The sequence below is a fragment of the Pyrus communis genome, chromosome 16 (genome assembly GCF_963583255.1).
Source record: "Pyrus communis chromosome 16, drPyrComm1.1, whole genome shotgun sequence".
Classification (NCBI taxonomy): Eukaryota; Viridiplantae; Streptophyta; class Magnoliopsida; order Rosales; family Rosaceae; genus Pyrus; species Pyrus communis.
The window spans coordinates 22,743,453-22,751,486 of NC_084818.1; positions in this window are offsets into that span (position 1 = coordinate 22,743,453).

Below are 8,034 nucleotides of genomic sequence, written 5' to 3' on the forward strand. Positions count from 1 at the left end.
TTTCTAACTAAATTGGAACACTAAAGTAAATGGGGATTTAGTTTTGACGAAATTAAAACAAAGAACACAAATTGTAATAAAAACAGATTGTAAAAACGAATTTGATGAAAATATGAATGGAATGCTAGCTAGAAGGTTCTTCTCCACACATGTCACACTTGCACACAAGATGATTGATGAATCATGAAACTCAACACCCCAGGTTAATTAGGTTCGCTTAAATTAACCTTCAAGTTCTCCTTAAGTTAATGAATTGGATGGGACAGCGCATACAACAATTCAAAACATTCTCCAAAAGTCCTTTACGTGAAAAGCACAATAAAGATACAATCAAAGATCATTAAGCAACATGAAAACTATAAGTGTTGACGAGGCATTCGTTACTATGATGAGCATGAAACTAGTGCCAAGAATTCATTTAACGCGATCGTTTATAAGCGACCTCCACTACTTGTGAATATAAGTTTGTAACTATTAGGCGAAACTCCCTTATATTCTAGCATCATATTCATGCATGAAAACTAAGCGTGCACTCTCAATAAACATACACAAATAAGTTATCAATCAAGCAGTTAAACAAATTGAATCCACAACTCATGAAATTTCAACCGAAGGTAATCAATTTATATTGCAAGCATAAACATGGTTTCGAATCACCCCTAGCTAATTAGGGTTTTAGCCTCTCATGTTCACAAAAAGAGAAACAAAATTGAAATTAAACATAGAGAACAAAAGATTGATTACACCTAAAACGCCCAACGATTCCACTTTGAATTTCTGCACGTTTCAAGCTCCTCTTTCTTCTTCTCCTTGCTGCGGCAAAGAGGTTTTAGTGGGTTTTTGGATGTGATTTTGATTTAGGAAGGGAGTTGGGATGGTATGGTGGTGCGGCAAGGGGGGTGGGTGGTGTATGGTGGTGTAGAATGGTGGCTGGAATGGATGGAAGGTTGCGGCAGAGATGGAATGTGGCTGGAATGGATGGAAGTTGCAAATTGAAGGTATTAGGGTGATGGTGGCTGCGGCAGAGATTGGAAAGTGGCTGAATGAATGATTAAAATCAAAACTAGGTGCGGCTAGGCTTAGAATATATAGGGTTTCAGAAATTAAAACCCTAGCTTATTTTGGTTAACTAAAATTAAGTCAAAGGCTTCTAGAATTAGGAAATCAAATCAGAAATTAAAAGGAAATAGGCTAAAACATGCGGCTAGGGTTTTATTTAGAAAAGGGAATGTGTTAAGTGCATAAAATAGGACCTAAATACCCCCCTTGCACGGCAAGGGATGGGGAGAAAGGGAAAGGTGCGGCAAGGGTTGGAAGGGGGTCTAGGGCCTTTGTTTTGTGTCCTAAAGTGCATACAAGTCCTTCAAAGTGGCAGGAAAATAAGGACTTTTAAGATTAGGAAAGATTACCAAAATGGGAAACCTAGGCTTAACTTTCCTACTTCAAGTAGGAATCCTTGTTGGAGTAGGAATCCTCATGTGAGTAGGACTCCATCTTCGATTAGGAATTCATATTTCTTCAAGTCTTCAACTCATTCATTCCTCTTTTGCTCCAAAAGACTCCAATTTGCATCTTCTTACACACTTTGGCTTTATAATCTGAAAACACACAAAAGTGACTTTAAACACTAAAACAACTAAAGAAACACAACATAAATGCACGAGAACAAGCCAATTAAGTCGCATAAATATGCTCTTATCATGTTGAACTTTTCCAAGAACAACGCGACTGTGTGGTTTCTTCGGTGGTAGCAAATGGTGAAGGGAAATAGGGTTTTGTTTTAGGAAGAAAGGCCAAAGAAAGAGAGGAAAGAGAGCTCTGGGCGACTCCTATGGGGGCTTGTGTAAAAGTGATCTAAAACCCTAGTATTTATATGCTAAATGGGCTGCAAGATATGATCCAAGCAACTGAGCCTTTATTTTACACGTTTTTGCCTTATTTGGCACCTCCAAATTAGGCTAGATATCCCAATTCCTTTCCCATTATGTTCCTGGTCTTCTAACAAGCCAGATTTGTCTTGGATTCTTTATTTGAGCTTCAAAACAGGCCATTAAACTTCTTTCCACGTTTGGATAAGGGTTAGCTCCAAAAATGGCATGTTTTTACTACTTTTTCCTTCAAATTGATCCTAAAGTACATGTAACTGCACACTAACACAAAATAAAGTAAAATACAACCAGTTTAACTCAAAAACATCTCAAATAGACTAGAAATGGATGGTAGCCTGCTTATTTCATAACAAAGGCACTTTGGTATGTCCCAAGCTCTAGTATTTCCTATCCTTTCTTTCATAGCCCATAGCCTAAGCCTTACATTACAACTTTGTGAAAGACCTAGCTGATCTTTGGGGATGTATTCATAGGTGCTAGTAAGTACGTGTGTTATCCATATTCTTAGTAATTGATTCATTTCATGAGATCTGTACAGAAATTGTGTTGTTATTTCATATTTCATATGTGAGAATTTTTTAATCCCTTTTACATAATTTCACTCACATGTGTTTGTGGAGAGATTACACCTTGAGTTATATCTGTGAGGACTAGAGTTGAGGCGAATTCTATCTTTGGCATTTGAGTATGATGCCTTTGAAGTCATGAGTCACGGAGTAATATTTTTACACTCTACATATGATACGATTCTTTGAAGTGGTAGACTTTTGGTTTGAATGTATGACTAAGCTTTCATTGGTTCTTATTAGTTTGTTATTGGCGTCCAGGACCCATGCACGATAATGGGAAGATTTGGGAATTGCATCTTCTTTGATTTTTTTTTTTTTATGTAACTTTTATTTTTTTTATTTGCAATTCCAGCACATGTTACCTCGGTACACGCCACGTTCTTGATCTAGAGCTCAATCTATATGTGTCTTCATCACTTTACTATTCTCCAAACTATAAAGTATGGCTGTAATGGGCTAAAATTGATAGAGTTTGGTATGGGTGATGAAAGAACTAGGCTAAAAGTGTTTGGCTGCAACAAGGGTTAATGAAGCACACAAAGGATGGGAATTAGGCCTTTTAGCGATTAAAACATGCATAGCCTAACATCATCTTAATGAGTTCATTCATAGCTGATAATAAACACATGGTATTTGCAGCATAGGATTGATTATTCTTAGCATTCAATGTAAGAGAAATAATGAGATCATTTGAAGTGAGTCTGAAAGAAAAAGATAGGAATATAAACACTTTAAATCCTCTCAAAAAAGTAAATAGGCTCAAAATAGCTCACTAGAGTACTCTCCACTATTCTTCCTCCAGAATTTGAGCATGGTACTTTAACCATCATAATTCCAAGAGTAACAGCTTTGTAAAAGAAAATAAGATACAAAACCTTTTCATGACAACACTGTAGTTTTGTTTGTAAACATAGCCCTCATATACATTCACATTAGTAAGCAAAAGCAAACTTAACCAAAAATAAAAACAAACGAAAATTTTCAATCCCACACCCCTAAACCTAAACTAAGCATTGTCCTGATACTTAAAAATGAATAGAATGCATGCAGTGCAAATAGGCAGAGAATGTGGAATGAAAATAAAATAAAACTAAAAGACACAAATAAAAGGAAAGAACACAAACCCAGCTAGGCTGCCTCCTAGCAAGCGCTTTATTTAATGTCTAGGCAAGACGTGGTGGGTATGATGGATGAAAGCCTAGGATGGCAGGAAGTCAAGGTAGCAATGATTTCAATGGATGAGTTTGTGACTGCTAAGGATGAATGAAATTCATTCAAGGCCGCAATCTTATCATCTAGCTCCAAATCTTATTTCTTATGGTAAATCAGCAGTAATGATTTGTCATCCAACTTCAATTTTGTTTTCCTCTTGATATGGCAGTAAATCATCTTCCAAAGACTCCAAATATGGCACCTGAAAAGATGTCAAACAACATGGAGAATCCGACATATATTTTGAAAAACATTCAATTGAATTAGAAGATTGAGGAAGAGCTTCAAACACTATGTCTGACACAATTTCTTCAAGCACATCTATGGGTGGCTCATCATGCTTTTGTTTGACAAATCTCCCTAGAATAAGAATTGGTGGAACATATGGCTTGGGAGGAATGTAAGGTTCTTCATCTTCGTGAAGTTTAGGAACCTCACTATGAAAATATGCACAGCAAGCTTCCTTTGGTTGTTCCTCCTCCTCTTCTTGATCATCACCACCAGATTGATGTTCATTTATAGCTTGGACAATCTAACCCACTTGAATTTCCAACTTAGTTAGTGCTAAAGAGTGGTTTCAAATAATGTTACTCATTAATTGTTGAAATTGCAAATTGTTTTGAGTGAGTAGCTTCAAAGTGTCCTCCAATATAGTGACAAAGGGGGTCTACTCTGGGGGAGGTGCAAATGCTTGATTTGGAGCTTCCATGCTACTCCAAGACTCATGATTAGGGTTTCTCCAAACAGAGGTATATGTGTTTGACAATGGATGCATTGGCCTTTGGTTAGAGAAACATATGAGGTGTGAATGCTCTCGGTCAAATGTAGGAAATTCATCTCTCCTTGGACATAACTGAAAAGGGTGACCAGTCTTGGCACATAATGGACATACTCCATACATCTTTTTATACCACCTAAAATCAAAACAAACTCAATTGTAAATGAAAAATCTAAACTAAGAAAATAAAAACAGATAGGATTTATAAAGCAAGCAATTATGGGGACTGAAATCAGTCCCCAACAACGACGCCAAAATTTTGTTGTGTTCCTTTCAAGTGCAAAAATAAGGATAGTATAGTGGCACAAGTAAGGGTGTCGAACCACATGGACTGATTAGAACTCTACAAATTACTAGCTTTATGTGAACCCTAATTAAGCAATCAAAATGAAAACTGAATTTAGATTTTTGTTTTGAAAGCTAAAGTAACTTAAAATGCAAGCCAAGATAAAGATGAACTAGCCTCTCCGCACGCGTTCACGCGCATGCAAGAGGCATTTTTTCATGTAGCGCCCCTAAAGATGTGTTACTTTGGTTATGCATGTGAGAATTTCATAACAATTTCTTATTATTTCCTTTTCTTCAATCATCTCCTTATGATATTTTTTTCTCTCTACGATTGTGTTACAAACTATTATTATACCCATGCTTTCTAATTAACTCACTTATAGCCATGCTTTCTAATTAACGCACATAGTCAAGGCTTATTGTTCTGTAATTCCGGGTGGTACACCCAAAGAACTTTTACATATGTCGAAACCACGTATGCCAATTTGTAGCCATTGTTATTATTTTTTTTTTTTATCATTGGTGCCACATCATCAAACGTTTTTTATCACACGCACCAAAACAAATAAGTATGAAATCTGAATTTTTCCGACTATTAAGAAAGATAACATGCACAAATATTGTCTACAAATTTAGTCTCCCTAGCATTACCCATATTGTTATCTTCGAAATCCATTATTCAATGATGACAATAAATTCTGCAACATCAGTACTACAAATAGAGTACAACTAAAATGAATTTGGACATTGTATTTTTGAAAAAAGAACTTGTAGAAAAAATGTACAAAATGCAAAAAAAAATCTTAACTCACTTTGAAGTTGGTGTAGCAAAGGAATGCCTACGATTGCAATTACAGTACAAAATGCAGAAAAAATGTATCAAGAGAAAATGGTGAAGCTCTGAATATAAATCTGAATTGATTGTTGGTCGTACGTATTAGATATAAGTGATTGCAATTGTATGCAGAGACAATGAATTACAAAAGTGTTTTGATATCTTTTTTTCTACAGGCATTAAATTTTCAAGGCATTGTCTGATGATAAGAACGAAACCAAAGATCTTGAATCAGAATCCAGAATCTCTGGAATTGAAAGTTAACTTTGTTTGCAAGGAAATGAAATCCTACTAGTCAAAAGCAATTTGTAGATTGGACTTTTAGAATTCACCTAGCTGCTCCGAAAACATTGGTTTAATATCCTTTTCTGTACGGGCATTGATTTTTAATCAAATGCTAATTGAACTTATAAATTTCTATTAGGTTTTAGACATTGGCATGTCAACGTTGTGCACATTAAAAATGTTGTTTGTCACCTATTGCAAGTAAAATTGACAATTCGCTATCAGGTGGTACTTGTTTGCAAAAGTACTAAAATTATACAGAAATTTGTTATTCCATTCACTACACACGGAAAGCAAAATTATATTTCATATACTCTTATATTTTTCTCCTCAATCCACATATTATTCAAAAACCTTTGTGTTTAATGTTTATACCTTTGCCCTTCACAATGAGAGCAGTCAAGAACTAATCTCCATCTTCCATACTTGTTTTCTCTTTGGCATAGCAGATCTTCAGTGGTTCATTCTCTTTGCACTGATCACTATGGAAAAGAGGAAATTTATTTATTTATTTTTCAAATGAAGAAGATGTCCAACTTCTCACCCAAACATTGAAGTAAAAGCATACAAATGAAGCCATATAGAATTGTTTGAAACGAAGATATATAAAACCCAAAACAAAAACCTGATTAAGCAAGACAACACATAGTCTTGAATTCTCATTTGGATGGACTTCAAATGGCTTGCAAAAATGCTTATCGTTCCTTGTCGATCCAAACAATAAAAAAGCTTTATCTTGTTCCTGGCTAGTCAAGAAAAAAAAAACACACGGAATGAAAATAAATGAAACAATAACAGATAAAACAATTGTGGAGAACTAAGGGCAAAGCAATTGTAATTTTGCAAATTGAATCTACTACAATAAAAGTCTAATCATATATCAAAATGAGGGAGATCAAAACCTTATATCTCCACATACGCTTACTCATGTGGGAAGCCTTTTTTAATCATGGGCACTACATGCCCCTAAAGATGACGAATGCATACAACATATACATTAGAAGGGTATGTCTGGTTTCAATCTAATTAAACTATGTCAATCATATCGTAGGCAACAGGCCTATATTCTGATTTCCTTCAGAAAAATCAATGGACCAGTCAATACAAAATTTGTATGACCACATTATGGGCATGAACAATTTTCTACAAGGTTATTTGTCCTCATGATTGAATATGACTTACAGTTTAACTTCTCTTGTATAATTAGTGCAATTATTTTAATTGTGTAAGGTTTTTGGGTAATCATATTGCAATGCATTAGAATCAGAAGTAGGGGAGCACTTTGATCCTCTTGCCATAAGTATTCATTTTGTTATCTTCAGAATGATTTTTTTTATTTTTATTTTCCCCATTTAGATCTCATGTAAAACTACTCAAATGCATCCCTACAGTAAGTAACATAGGAAAGAAATAAGGAAAAAAATAAATATGGATAGCCTAAGTTTATTAGAAAACAATCACACGACACTAAAAAAAAAAAAAAGTAGTTGAGATCATACAGAATACCATACCTTTTCTATAAGAAAAATCCACATGAGAAATGCCTTAAAATTCTCCATTCATCTGCAAAGAAACAAACGAACCCGTTATGCTCTACAGCTTGTGTTCTTTCTCGCAAAACTGCCCATTGCGTTACAGTTTCATCCCATGTTTATCCTTTTGAATATTCCGTTAGAGGAGACTGGTGAGCATATGGAAGAAAATAGAGGATTTCAATCCAACTGGAAATTGTAAGGTGCAAATGTAGTGGGGGTGAAACTATTCCGACTTTTCCTCTTCCTCTTCATATTCTTTGCCATCCTCAGTGTCCTCATAATCCTCATATTCATCGTCTGACCGACCATATTCCTATGCCAAAACAACAGATATCAATTGTTAAACTAATTACTCCAAAAAATAATAGAGTATCATGATAAAAAATTTACATACAAAAAGTCAATGGTTGAAGATTGGAAATTTGGTTACATCTCTATCATATCCCCGCATTCCCTTTTGAAATAAGCAATTACTAATCCGGAGTACTTGAAAATCAGCACACTAAAAAAAAAAAAATCCTAATTTTGATTATGTTGACCAATTAGGAATATGGAAAAAATCACACAAACAATCCCTAATTTTTATCACAGACTTAATATGCAGTAGCCTAAAATAATGAAAATCTAATTAAGTTCATCAAAT